The sequence below is a fragment of the Condylostylus longicornis genome, unplaced genomic scaffold (genome assembly GCF_029603195.1).
Source record: "Condylostylus longicornis isolate FDR11 unplaced genomic scaffold, ASM2960319v2 ptg000084l, whole genome shotgun sequence".
Lineage (NCBI taxonomy): Eukaryota > Metazoa > Arthropoda > Insecta > Diptera > Dolichopodidae > Condylostylus > Condylostylus longicornis.
Genome location: NW_026578052.1, coordinates 1,646,996 through 1,662,162, shown reverse-complemented (window position 1 = coordinate 1,662,162; position 15,167 = coordinate 1,646,996). Strand labels below are relative to the sequence as shown.

Sequence of the window (15,167 nt, the reverse complement as noted above, 5' to 3'; positions counted from 1 at the left end):
TCTCTGCCTCCTATAAAATATATTTATGTATTTTATCTTTTATTTTTTATTTTTTACAAGAAAATATAATTAATTTTTATTGACATTGTAGAAATTGTAGATATTTTGGCATAATAATAATTAAAAATATAATAAATAAAAAAATATATTTTGAAAATATTAATTACCTACCTTAAATTAACGAGCAAATGCAACAAAAGAATTTAAAAAGTCAAAAAATCTTCATTAACAGGAATACTTCAATTATATTTGCCTTTGGTAGTGTTGCCGTTTATTTCCTATAATAAAGCAAAAATTTTGATAAGATTGTTTTTATTGCGAACGCTTATAAGATTATAAGATTATTTGTTAGAGGATTGGAGATCGAGAGTGGCAAGTAACAAAAATTGAATGACTCTATGAATTTGAAATATTATTTATGTAATTATGAGATTTTCGCTTTGCATTTAAACATTATTATTAAAAAATTAGATAATATTTAAAGAATTATATTGGATTATCTCCAATTGCCAGGGAGATAGTGCTTCTTATCTGATACACAAACACCTAAGTACTATGTTTACGGCGACGTCGGATGATTGCCTTTGTTAACACAGAATAATACTAGAACAATATTTTAGACCATTTTACCGGTATCGGTTGAATTCGTGAAGTTAATTTCGCTTCATTCCGGGCCATCCCATTTTTATATTTATGAATTATTCTATATGAATTTTGACATTTCGCCGCGGAAAATCGTTCATATTCTGTTTACAACTTATTAAGTCACGTTGACATTTTGTTCGCACTACGCTTGCATTTAGATACCCTTACATTTACAAATTGTTATATTACAAAACTGTTATAATTTACAAGTATTTTTTGACTTTTTAAAATTTTTTTTAATAAAAATATGTAGTTGCGCTAAAATTTTTACATTTTCATATAAGCAAATGTATTAATAAATTTTGTCTGTATTTTTATGTAAAATGTTTAATAAAATTTGTTATACATACAATAATAATGTCAACCATATAAAATTTTCCTTTAATAATTATATATTAAAAATATAACAAATTATATTATGTATAATTATTAAAAACAAAAACAACAAAATACTGATTAAAAACAAAATTGCATAATATTTTCCAATTCTTTGGTATATAATATTTTTTGTATAATAGTTACCTTAAAAATTTCTTAATTTTTTTATAGTTATAATTTTTTAATTTTTGTTTTATTTTTTTAAAGTAAGAGAGATTTTTTTTATTTGAATTTTATTTCTCCTGTTTTTTCTCCCGATTTGTATTTGTTACAGGGTGGCTACCTAGATGGACTTCGTTCACATTTGGGTGGTTTAACGCAACGTGTCAAATCATGGTATTGGGGAAGACCACTTGTAAGTGCAATTGTATTTTTTTTTCTACAAAACAAAAAAAAAAAAAATAAATGAAAAAATTTAAAAAAATTAAAAAAAAATCTCGTTTTAAAAATGATTTTGTTTTTTTGTTGATTGTTATGATTTTTTCTTTTGTTTTTAATTTATTGATTTTAGTGTTACCGTTTGTGTTAAATTTTTTTTTATTTTCGCTGAATTATAAATATTTTTTTTTCTCTTTTGTTTTTTGTTAATTACAATTTTGTTTTTTAGTTTTAGTTTTTTTTTTTGGTTTTCATTTGTTGTTTTTTTTAAACTATATAGTAAAAATAAATTTAAAAAAAATGTATAAATCAAGACACACCAAAAAATCTCTGCTTTAGTAATTTTTCTCTGTTTTTGTTCTGTTTTATTTGAAACAAACCAACTTTTAGATCTAATTAAATTCTATTTAAAAAAAGAAGTTGTTTAAGTTAGAAAACAGCGATATAAAATTTTTTTTTTGAAAAATAATTATTTTCGTTTCTGGTTTTTTTGTTATGCATAGTGGTTGTTTACGAAAAATATGTAATGCTAACGCGTGGGAACATCACAATATATTGTGATTTGGGTTATAATTGGATTTTCGATATTTAGTCTCATTTTTTATCACCACATTACGTACATTACGATTTTTAAAAATTGCGTTACGTATTTTTTGAAGCAGCCCCCTTATTTTTGATTTTCTGTTAAAAAATTATATTATAAGCCATATACTTTATACTTTTATATAAATATAAATATATATATAGATATAGTTTTCAAACCATTGCTAAGCCTTTACTACAAAATAGCAAAACACTTTTAATGACAGAAAAATTTGATTTTAAGTCTTTAAGTTTCTTGTTATTTTTTTTGTTTAAAATGTTCTTTGAATGAAATGAATTTAAGCCTTTCAATTAAGTTTTGAAAATGAAATAAAATTTTAATTTGTAGATAAAGAAAATAAAAAAAAAAAAATAAAATTAAAAGTTAAAAAATGCGTTAGGCGAATGCGTTATTTTTGACAAATTTTTTTCTCTTATAATTTTTTTTAATTTTGTTTTTTTTTTTTGGAAATGATTTTTAATAAATTTGTTATAATATTTATAATAAGAAATAAAACATTACTAGGGTGTATTCACGATATTGTTATATTGATAATTTTGTTTTTATAATTAAAGTTTCAATTTTTGAAAAATTTGAATTGGAAAAATGAAATTATTAGCTTAAATAGCATAGGAGCAATAAGTTCGAAAAGCTCGTATTGACATATTTTAATTTAAAACTTACAAATAATTTGACAACTTTTTTATTGATTAATTTTCCTATTATTGCATAATTTGACACATGCAATATTATTGAATTTAAAAAGTGTTACCGTAGTACACTATTTGAATGACAGATTTTTTTGCATAGGTGTTTTATTTTCTTTCAATAAAATTTTTGTTCTAGAAAAGTTTTTTTTATATTAAAATACGAAAAAATATTATATTGTTTTTCCTCAAAATAATATTAAATTTCGGTGAAACATGAGTAAGTGTACTTTTCAAATAAAGAGAAAAAACATCTTCATACAATTACAAAATAGAATGAATGACACTTAACGTCACTTATAACATCATTTCAGAACGATGAATGAACAGGCACATAACGTTTGTACTTATTAATAAATAAATGAAATTTTTCCTGTCCAACTATGGTTTCAAAATATTTATTTATCATTTTCTAAATGGACCCTTTATATCTGAATTTTGTGACCGAATTTTCTCCTTAATCTTATTTTCTCCATGCAAATGAAATTCATATATTTCTCTCACATTTTATTTTCTCCCGAACCTTTCTCCGAGATATCTTTTCCCTCTCTAACATTCTATTTCTGCTTTCAATAGAAAAATTCTCAACATTATTAAAGAAATCTTTCTTAATAACGAATCGTGAATATCCTTAATGTGAAAAATTGTTTTTTAAGGAATATTTATTTTTTTTTTTTTTTTTTTTTTGTCATTTCATTTTTGTTTGTTTTTTGTTTCTTCTTTTTGAATGATATTGTTATGTAATTTTACAATATAAAACTTAAAAACAAAAAAAAAAAAACATTTTTTTTTAACGATTCTGCTGTCATAGTTAATTTTTTTTTTCTGCTTCAATTTATTCGTAATTAAATTCAAATATTAAATAAGAGCAAAAAAAATTTTGTTTTAATTAGTTTATTAAAAAAAAAAATTAGAAAAAAAAACAGTAAATTTTCTGTTCTATTTTACTTTCATTTTTCTTATTTTTCTTTTCTTTTTCTTTCGAGGAAAATGTGTTCTCCTAAAGTGGAAACGAAAAATTTTTCTACATTTTTCTTTCTTGTGATTATAAAAAATTCAAAAGTTTTTATTTTTATACCTACAATGTAGATAACAAAAAAAAACAAAAAGAAAGTTTTATTTTTTATTTTAATTTTTTTTTTCCTTAAATTTTTTATATATAATTTTTTTTTTTTATTTTCATTTCTTTAAAACACGCGATTTTTCCTTTTTTAATTTTTTAATGCTACGATTATTCCTATAGCCTTTTAAATATTTTACAAAAAATAATATTTGAAATGAATTTGACTTGATTAAATTTAATTTTAATTTAATATTAATAGAATAAGAATTATGAAGAACAAATTTATAACATAAAATACAAGAGACTGAATGGCAAAAGACCTCGAAATTCTTCTTATCTTAGATATTGTTCTATATTTAAATGGATTGCATAGAATATAAAAATATTATATTAATATTAAATTAAAATTAAAAATTTAATAATTTTTTAATAAAATTAAATCAAAAAATGCAAATATATGAAAACTTGACCCGGCTGTTCTTTATTTTACTATAGCCTATTCTTTCAACTATGTTCAACTCTTTCTTTTCTTTATTATAATGCACTATTCTTATTGTTAAAAATTAAAGCATATAAGAATTTTAAATTTATGTATAATAATGAATTGATTCCCAGTAAAATCCTTTTAAATTAACAAATTAATAAAATTGAAATTTCAATAAAAAAAAATTAATTTTACCATTTTTGAAATGACATTTCAAAATTGGATTTCATATTTCCGAATTTTCAAAAAATTAAAATACAACATGGGAAGAATTTTTTTTAAATTTAATGAAAATAAAATAAAAACTGAATAAAATAAAACTGATATATACCGAAATCGATTATAATAAACCGAAATGGAAATTAATAAAAAAAAAACAATTTTTTGATGTCTTTTAACGTCATTGTTTAATTTTTAAAATATTTGGATTTGTTATTTTAAAACGAGTAATTTTTTTTTTTTTAATGAACGAGTAATTGCATTTTTAGTAATTTAATATTACAAAAACAAAAAACTTAATATTAAATTTAAAATAAGTTTGGAGTAAAGAAAATCTATCCAAACGTATAACACTGTAGAATATGACATGTTCTTATATATCAAATAAACAACTTTATGCCAAAAAGTAATTGCAAGAGGAGTTACTAACAGAATTTATTCTCGTAGATGGCTTCAAAATTTTATATGAAAAAAAAAAACGTCACGGCGGCAACACTTTAATATTTTAATTTTTAGCTTAAGTGTTTTTACTCCTAAACATCAGTATTTCATATAAAATGGCTTCATTTACAAACTACTCTTAATTATCCTAAATACATTCCGGAATAGTTCTGAGTAGGAAATGTTATATAATGAATATGTTTACACTTGAATGAATTGAGTCATTTTATTCTTTTTATTGAGTCATTTATTATTACTCAAGATCTACTGACACTCAATATTTATTATTATTACTCAAATTGAATTTGTCATAACTGACTTATGACAATAAAAACTTAAAATTAAATTTGTGTTTATATTTTAATGAAAAATTCGCTAATATAATACCCGAATTCTAAATTATTTTAAAATAACAATTATAATAATAAAACATAAATAAAAAATTTTATAAAAACAATTAAAGAAAAATTGATAAAAAATTACTTGAAAAAAAAAATCTATATGTATAAATTTTTGTTTATAAATTTATGAAAATGAAAAATAGCAAAAAAAAACCAAACCAAAAACAAAAAAGCAACAGAAATAATCTTAGCTTTAAAAAAAATATAATTGCACTTTAAAAATAGCACGTGTAAACCACTCTTTAAAAATTTTTCGTTTTTATTGAATATTTTTACTTTTTTTTCATTTTATTCACAAAAATATTATTTCTTTCTTTTTCTTTTCTTCATTTTATTTTAATTTCATTTAATTTTTTAATTTATTTAGAATTAATTGAATATTAATTTTATATATATGTATATATGTATATATGTGTAATTTATATTATAAAATATACAAGAGAATCTTATTAAATAAATTTCAAATTTATTGAAATATTTTTACATATATGTGTACATATATACGCCTATACATATATATATATATATATATTCTTAAGTATATATTATAATTATAAGGCTTTAAATCCTTTCTCTATTTATATAATATTTTTTAATTATATATATACATAGTCTTTTATAAATGTATAATTATTACATATTATTATAGTAATTATTATAAAATTAAATATTGTATGTATATGTATTGTGTGTGTTTGCGTAGAATATAAACATAATAATAATATAATTTTTATTTTTAGTATATATATTCTTATATATATATATATATTATATACAAAAAAATAAAAGTTTGATTTTGTCAGTGTAGCTGTAGAGCGTAATTTTGTGACGCCATTTTTTTTTCTTTTTTGATTGTAGTATAAGCATTTTGAATTAAAAAACCAAAAAAATATAATTAATTAATGTTGAATGAATTTTTGAATTTTAAAGAAAAAAATATATGTACAACAATATAGGGATTTTGTTTTTAAAAATTTATAGCAATTAAATGATGTTATTAAACTCATACTGTAGAAATTTAAAATTTATCTTAAAAAAAATTGATCTAACCTCAAAAATAAAAACTGATAAACGTGGCAATATTTTCTTGAAAAATATTATATAATTTGAATTGAGTTCAAATTGAAATGAGTTGAATTGTAATCATATAACCCAATTTTAATTGTATCAAAAAAAATTAAATCTGAATTTTGTCATTGAATCGAAATTTTTAACTGTTGAATAACAGTCTTGATAATGTGTTATTACAAAATAAAAAGAACTCAACCAACTGGTAAAATTCGATTTACAAGAAGAAAATAAGATTTATACAAGATTTATGACCAGAGAGCGTCTGATTAAATTAATTGCTTTACTCCGCCCATTTGGAGTCGTTTGTCCACAGTCCTTGTACGAGCAGTAAAATGTCAACTATTTCGCGTTCCCCGTAAACGTACCAACGAACTGTATAAAGTAAAATCAGAAAACGTATTTTGTTGCTTGAAACAAGGTATTTACACAAACTTAATTGTAAAAGTAAACAAAATGTCAAAATAACTATACAAAAAAATATTAAGTGTCAATTATCGAATTAATGTCAAAATAGTGCAAAATTTCTTTATGTTTGTTTTACAGTTTTTTTTTTGAATTGTGACAAAATGTCAATAATTGTCAATAAATATGTGTAGATTTTTTTACTTTGTATGAAATTTAAGAACAATATTTACGTAGAAATTTTGTATTTCTGTGTAGATATTGTATTCGATTATTATTTTGTTGTTTTATATTGTCAAAGTGTCATCTGTATTTTATTGACTTAACTTTATGAATAATGCGACATTATTTAAGTCCTTGCTTTAGGAATCGTCTACGAACTTTAACAGAGTGATATCTTAGTTCCTAGCGCATGCTCCAATTCGAGTTGTAGTTTTCTAAAAGTAAAGAATAAATCTATTCCGCTTGACACGTAATTTGTCTTCTACAATAGTAGTCTTAGTTCTCCTAATTCTTCTAAAGCAAAAGTAACATTAAAACTATAGTAAAATTTCGAATAAAACGTTTTATAATAACAAGCAATTAAAACTGCGTATTATTTTAATTGCGTTTTAGTTTAATCATTAACATTTTCCAATATTTTAAACACTTAAAAGTATTTTGTCTGGTAACCATGCTTTTAATATTACCTAATTTAATTTGGTTGAATGATTCATAAGTTTAATAATTTAATAATCATGTCTATAAATTATGCGTGTATAATTGAGTTGTCGTTCACAGAAACCAACTAAAAAAAAAAATAAGCAAAATAATGATATTTTTTGTACAAATTTTAAACTCAGCTTAAATTAATGGTGTTTTTAAAAAGATTTAAGATAATTTCCGGTTAAACATGTGATTTACTAGTTACCACTTGTAATTTTAATAAATTATGTAAAAGCAAAATATCTAGTTAAATAAAATCGAAATGCAGAACAGATTTTATTTTAATATATGAAATATTGCAAGCGTACAATTACTCAACTTAATATTATACTAAATATTATACTTAATATTATAATAATTCACTTGTATGAGTTTTCTTTGGATATAATCTATGTACTGGAAAAATATTTAAGACTCAATATTGGTATACACGTTCTCTCACCTATTTTTTAAGTCACCGTGACACTCATTGCACTTTCAATTCAGGATTCTAATTTTTTAATATTTTTATTTAATTTGTCAATAAAGATTTTAAAATATCGACTTAACTTATATCTGAATGATGATAAAATTTTTTTAGTAAAATCGAGATAGATATGAAAATTTTTCCTCAACTGAAAATTACTTTGTACGAATCAGTGTTCCCACTCGGTAAAAACAAAATGTATCCAATTTCGAGAAAAAAATGTATCCAAAATGTATCCAACCTCGTAAAATAGCATTATTATAATAAGTCGTCTTATTTTGTGCAAATTAACCCATAATTAATATTAATTTGCTTTATTCCACAATATGAGTTTTGTTATTTATAGTAAATTCTTTAAGAAATCACATACAACTTCTATTATATTTTAAATGTGAAAGTTAAGGTCAGAAAAAACATATGCATATATGCTTTCTGTAGTTGTTGAACTATGCGGTAAAGACGATTGACCATGAAAACGGACAAATTTTAAAAAATATGTACACCCAATGCATTTTCTATTACATCTAGCTAACACTAAAATATTTTTGGTACGTTCTTGTATAAATGTTCTAAATTTGAATACAGGAAGAGGCAGTTAATAAAGCATCTTTTTTACTTTCTTGTAAAAAATTCGGAAACCTGCTTAGAATAGTCAGCAAATGATATTTATTGAAGATAAAGCAACTTCGCGATTTAATATTAGCAGCATTTTAACTGTTTTGTAATATTTATTTAGTGTTTGAAAAAAAATGTATCCATATTTCAGCAAAATTTTAATATGTAGCCAATTTCGGCATTTTAGCAGATTTGAGTATCTTTGTATCCAAGCTCAAATTTAAAGCAAAAATGTATCCAAATGGATACAATTGTATCCAAGTGGGAACGCTGGTACGAATACAATAATATGGTAGTCACTCGCTCTCTTCTCTCTCAATAAACAAAAAATTGAGTTGTAGAATGACATCACTATTTTCAAAACGAATGCTTAATCTAAAACGAGCAATATGCTCACATATTGACAGAGAAATGACATTGAAGTCTCTTTAAGAATATTATAAATGTTAAACAAATTATATTATACTCACAATAAACCACATACATAATGAAGCACGTGTAAAACAGGAAAAATCAATTTAATTTTCATACGTCACAATCAGCTCCAATATTTTCACGATACATATACATACATATGTACGTAATATATGCATAATTATAATGTAACACAATTTTTAATTGTTCATAACATTGTGGTTAATAAATCAAAAGACAAAGGCATTCTTAAAAACAGTTTTTTTGTTCAGACGAATTTAACAAATTTATCTTTTAACCATGCATTGAAATATTAATTAATATGTAAAAGTTCATTGAACAATAATTATTTAAATTTTTATCATTGTTTCAATAAAATATTTTCTGAATAAATTTTAATTAAACAAAAAAAAAACAACAAAATTCTCAAATTCTTTTTCCAAAATCTACGTCATATCACAGTCATGTCAATTTCACTTATTGAGCAATAATTGTTGCACAAAACAGATTTCATAGTAGTTTGACCAATTAATGCTTGAATAAATAAATACATTTTCGATTTACAAATTAATAATTTTATATTTATCACTAATAATGCAATGGTTACGGTAGGCTAGTCACCTACCTAGAGCTAACTCTCTATGACTATAGAAACTAGGGCATGATATAGATATCATGCACTAGCCCTATACTCCTCCTAGGAGTGAAGAAGGAAAAAAAAAAATAATGCAATGGAATACAAATCTATTTTAGAATCTGTCATACAATAGGGTGTATGACAGGTAATTTGTCACATACAAAGTAAACAGCCTATTATAAATTGTCAAATAGAAAGCAAAACAGAGAAAAGTTTAATGAATGAACTGAAATTGAATGAAAACCTCAATTTAAAATATTTAATGAATAAAAGCCTAGATAAATAATAAATCTACAACTTCACCTCTAAGAATTTCATACCAAGAATTTTAAATATAAATTTAAATCTAAAATTTCCTATTTATTAGTACCAAATTTACTCAAACAAAACTCTACTGTTCATTAATTTTTGCTTTTCCAATGCAATTTATCTAGTTCAGTTGAATTTACAAAATATAATTTTCAATAGTCTTAATAATTGCCTCAGACGAGTCATTTAAAAATTCTGCATATATAGAACAATTTCAGTATATTTGAGTAGATATGTGGAAAACCTTAAAGGTGAAAGAAAAATAAAAATTTCAATCATTTAATTTTCATTAATAATTTGTTTATTTTACTCTACAAAAGTTCATCATCACCATTCACAATAATATTCTTCAAAAACTTTTATACGAATACCAATACAATAATATAAGTATGTATTCTTATAATATTGTATAAATGTTTAATGAAAAAATATTTCATTAAAATTTTCTTAAATAAATAAAAACCATTTTATATGCTTGAGATTTTTTCTTATTTTCTTCTTTTTTTTGAACATTTAATTGTTTAGCACTTAAGTTATCGCATTCTAAAGCACTTCAGTTTTATACGAGTATGTAAACTTCACGTAGAGACAACAATGTGAAATAGGTTGACATGTAAAGCTTTAAGAAATCTAAAAAGGTTATTAGCATATTCTGTGCTTTTAATTTGATTTTTTATTGTTTTTTTTTTCCATTTCGTGCGTTTTATATTCTTTATAATATGAGATATGACTATGTATGTGAAGAATATGAACACACTATAGGTAATGAGTTTGTATATTATTATAGTTTATTACAGAGTGTGAAATGATACAGTAGAGAAATGAAAATATGAGAAAAATATTTTTGATGAACGCAAAAAATTAAATTTTTCTTGGTCAAAAAAAACGCACCGTTTACCGTTCTTTTGACATTTTTAATAATTAACAATTATTTCATAAAACTCATTAATAATATTTTGTCAAACTGACAGATTTTGTGTAAGCACTTGTAATTTCTCTATACGAATTAATAACTAATCGTAGACTCAAACCATTCGCACGTTTTACTTTAATTTTTTACATTTTGTATTTGTTCTCACGTGACATCTTGTATAATACGGCGACATTTTGTATGTATATGTAGGTATATGAAATACATTTATATTTCACGCATTATTAATTATCGTATACCTTAAATTATAACTTGTTCTCAATTATTACTTAATTGAAAATATTTATATAAAATTCTGGGTCAAATGCTTAAAATACGCGTTATCTAAATATGTAAAGGTCTACATTTTAAAATGGAAGTTCAATAGAAATGATTTTAATATTTGTGGTTTTTTTTGACAGTGCCTGTCAGTCTATTTGGTTTTCTTGAATGAAAAGATGCATTTGCAAACACAAACTGGCTTCATTTACGTTACATATATTGTATTTGACGTTAATTTAAGTTTTATTCACAGAATTCGTTTTAATAAGGTTTTCCACAAAATCAATATTCTTCTTTTTATATAGTTAACATATTATATTATGAATATCCTATTTTAATAATTATATGAACATTAATTTTCATTGCTAAGCAATTCAATATTGAAAAGTATATATTTAACTATCTATATGTTCTTGAATTATTCAATTTTAATTTTACAATTTATTTGCATTGTCATTTAAAAAGTTCGATACGGATATAATAATAATATGTATAGCATAATTATAGGCAATTAAATTATCAATAATCTAGTTTAAATATCGTAATATCAATTATGCAAATTAGCGAAAAATAAAAGTTGAATATAACTATATGAATATATTAAATGGAAAAATAATTAATTGCATTTGTGTCATATAATTATAATGCATCTACCTGAATTACTTTGATAATTTTTGAAAGTATATACATACATATACATTACGTATAATATTACTGAAATCATATACTGCAATGAATTAATTGAGTTAACAATCGATTTATGCATAAAAGAAAGGTATTAAAACAACGGTTGACGTTCCGATATTAATTCTGTCAAACTTCATTCGGAAATTTAAGTGAAAAATATATCAATTTTAAAAAATTATTTCGTAATTCTTAATTTAAAAATATGTGATTTAAAAAAACCCTTGTAATGTTTCCAATTATATTTGAGCTTGTCAAAATATGTACGAATCCCTAATTTTAAAATCGGACTAAAACCGTATAAGCGTATACAATTTATCCTATATGAGTTGTAAATTATGTAGTAATACGGACTTACTGCAATTTGAAAGGTACGAAATATCAACTTCAAAAGTGCGCATTTTTTGACAAGTGGTATCTTCTGCAATAAAATCAGACTGTTTTATTAGACTTGTTTGTGTAAAATATAAACACTTAAAGAATCGTGTATGCTCCTGTATGTATTGTTGATCTGATTGAAACACCCTAAGCCTTATTAAAATAATAGAATAAAATTGTTAATTAAACTCAATTTTTTTTTAAGAAACAAAACTTATTTTTTCAATTTTCAAATATTTTCAATTTGACCCGCTGTAAGTTTTCGATTTTCTTAAAAAACAAAAACTTCAATTAAAAGTTTTTAATTAATTTAAAAAAATAAACAAAAAAGTAAAAATTATTTTTGTTTTTATATTTTTCAAATAATTTTATTTTCTTTGAAAATTCCGGCATTACTGCATAATATTGTTATTTTTGTGTAGAGTTGTTGTGCTACATAATTTCACTGTCAACTGTATGATAATTTGTTCGTATACAATTTTGTTGCAGCAAAAATCCATTTAATCTCATTTCGCTTATAATTTTCTATTGAAAGCAATTATTTTCCATATAATTTTTACTTGTTTTTTTATTTACGCTGTTTGAATTTAAGTGAATAACCCATATTATTTCATAATTGATGAAAAATACAAAAAAAAAATCGCAATAAAAGTTTTATTTTCGTTTGTCGAGTTTTTGTATGTTTTTCTTTAACTGCACCAGTTCAATTTTCTAATAGTGGAAACAACACTAAACAACTTCAATAATTATTTTTAAAGTTGCAATTTAACTGGTTTTTAATTCAATTGAATTTTTCTTTCTTTTTCGAAAAAAAAAGTAAATAAATTTTCCTTATTATTTTTCAATTTTTACACATTGTAATGCATATTGAAAATAAATTCATAAAATGTAAACAACGTCTGGTCTAGCAAAAAAGCTTGTTTTCATACCAGCTAGTAGATTACAAAAAAGAAACTGCATTGCGTAACTTTCCCCATTTTTAATTTATATTTTGTAATTTTTTCTTCTCTCACTGATGCAAAATTTTGTAGCTAATGCAAATACGTGTGTACAAAATAATTAAAAAATTTGATAGAAATCGTGACAGGTGGCAAAACTTAAAAATTTGACAGCAACTACACGTGTCATTCAAAACAAAATGTGCATTCCTTGCAATGAGCTCTTTCCAAATAAAAATCAAATAATTCGAGATTTATTAAAAATTTAATATTTAATGACTTCTTAATCCCATTATCACACACTTTGTCACCTTCTCGGGAAAGTAAAATAAGCCTGCTTTATACAAATATTGAAACGTATACGATTTACATTATTTAGATTAAGAGTATAAAAAGTATTTTTCTATTGACAATTAATGATTTTTATTGTACACAAATAAATAAAAGCATTTTTAGTATTTTTAAATTTCTTTTACACTTTCACTATAAATTTAAAAATTCACAACATACTAACTAAAAATAATTAAATAAAAATTTAAAAAAAAATAAATAGACGTCCTAGTTGACGAACTTCAATTTGCTACAATTAAAAATTCGAATTTTAAAATATTCTAAAATAGTATTTAATCGAAGAGAAACAAGACTATCTTCAAGAATACTTCAAATATATTGTCAATATATATAGAAAAGAGTCATTTACTAAATGATGCTCTTTAATTATTCAGCACAGGTATAATCGATTTTATCAATTTATTTTAATCGATTCTGCTGAAAACTGATACTGGGACATAGCCTACTTCAAATTCAAATTTTTGAATCTTATAATAACACTTTATAAAATTCAAATAATGAAATTCAAATAAGATGAGCAAATAATATACGGAAACAGACAGATGAATAAAAAAACTTATTAAAAATTATTTTGAAAAAACAAAAGTAAAACACATTTTTTTCTAGTTTATTAAACCAGTATAGCACTGATCTAATCTAATCGGGTAAAATTGTGTAAGTGGTAATCGTGTTTTACGTCTTTTATAAATTTTAGTGAACCACTTTTTGCTTACGAGAAAGAAAAGTGTTCACAATAAAAAAATTAAGAGTACATTTAAATCAGGTTTATAAAATAACATTTTAAATTGAAAACAAATCTCTCGGGTCTCTAAACTTATTGTTAAATTGACAAAATTAATAACACTTAAATAAATATCTCCAACGTTTCATATGAAAAAACTTAGTTTTAAAGAAAATTTGGAAATTTGGAAAACTATTTGCTTAATAATTTGGAATGAAATGTTGACATCTTATAAATAACTTTCGGGGACCCACTTCTTTGAAATCATAAACTCCACCAAAGTCGTATCAAAGCCAAATATGTAAAATGTCTTCTTCATATAATAATATGTTTTCCTCCTAAAAGTATGATATAAAATGAAAATTTTAAATATAATTAAAAATTTGGAAAGAAAATGTTGAAGGAAATGTGCTGGCTTACAATTTATCGAGTTAACCCCAATCATATTATCGAGTTGTTTTGACAGCTAGTTTTGTTTTGTCAGTTAGTTCTTGATTTTGTTAAATTAAACTTTAGCGGTAATTTCATTTAAATGATTTCGTCACATTATAAGCAATATAGTTGTGGTGAGACTACCGAATTTTGTAAAAAGAAATTTTAACTTATGCTATTCAACATCCTTTATGGCTGTAATTATAAAAAGAATTTTCGAGTACATTATGAGTGTCTTAATCATAACCACATTTGGAAATAGGATTGTGTTATAAACTAAATTTATTAATTATAATATGATAATCTATTTTTGTTATAAAATGAAAGTGAATTCAAAATTGTTTACTTTTGCATAGTTCACTTATTCCTTTATAGTTAACAATCGATTGAATACCAAATAAATCAGAGCCGCCTTGTTATTGTAATTTGAGGTAAAATTTTGCTCCACTTTCATAAAAATTCTTTTTTGTGAATGATATACTACAATTGAAAGGATTTGATTCATGGACTAAGATGAATACATCGAATGTTATTGCTGTAAAACTCCTAATGG

General features: G+C 22.8%; 1 protein-coding gene across 1 annotated transcript in view; it reads left to right on the top strand.

The window, feature by feature from the left end:
• The first annotated feature begins 1,300 nt into the window (after nucleotides 1–1,300).
• LOC129613470 (whirlin-like) overlaps nucleotides 1,301–15,167 on the top strand; it is a 37,411-nt gene continuing 23,544 nt past the window's right edge. Inside the window, exon 1 of the mRNA XM_055527551.1 lies at nucleotides 1,301–1,378. The gene's annotated coding sequence lies outside the window, so the exon portion shown is untranslated. The remainder of the gene's footprint in view (nucleotides 1,379–15,167) is intronic.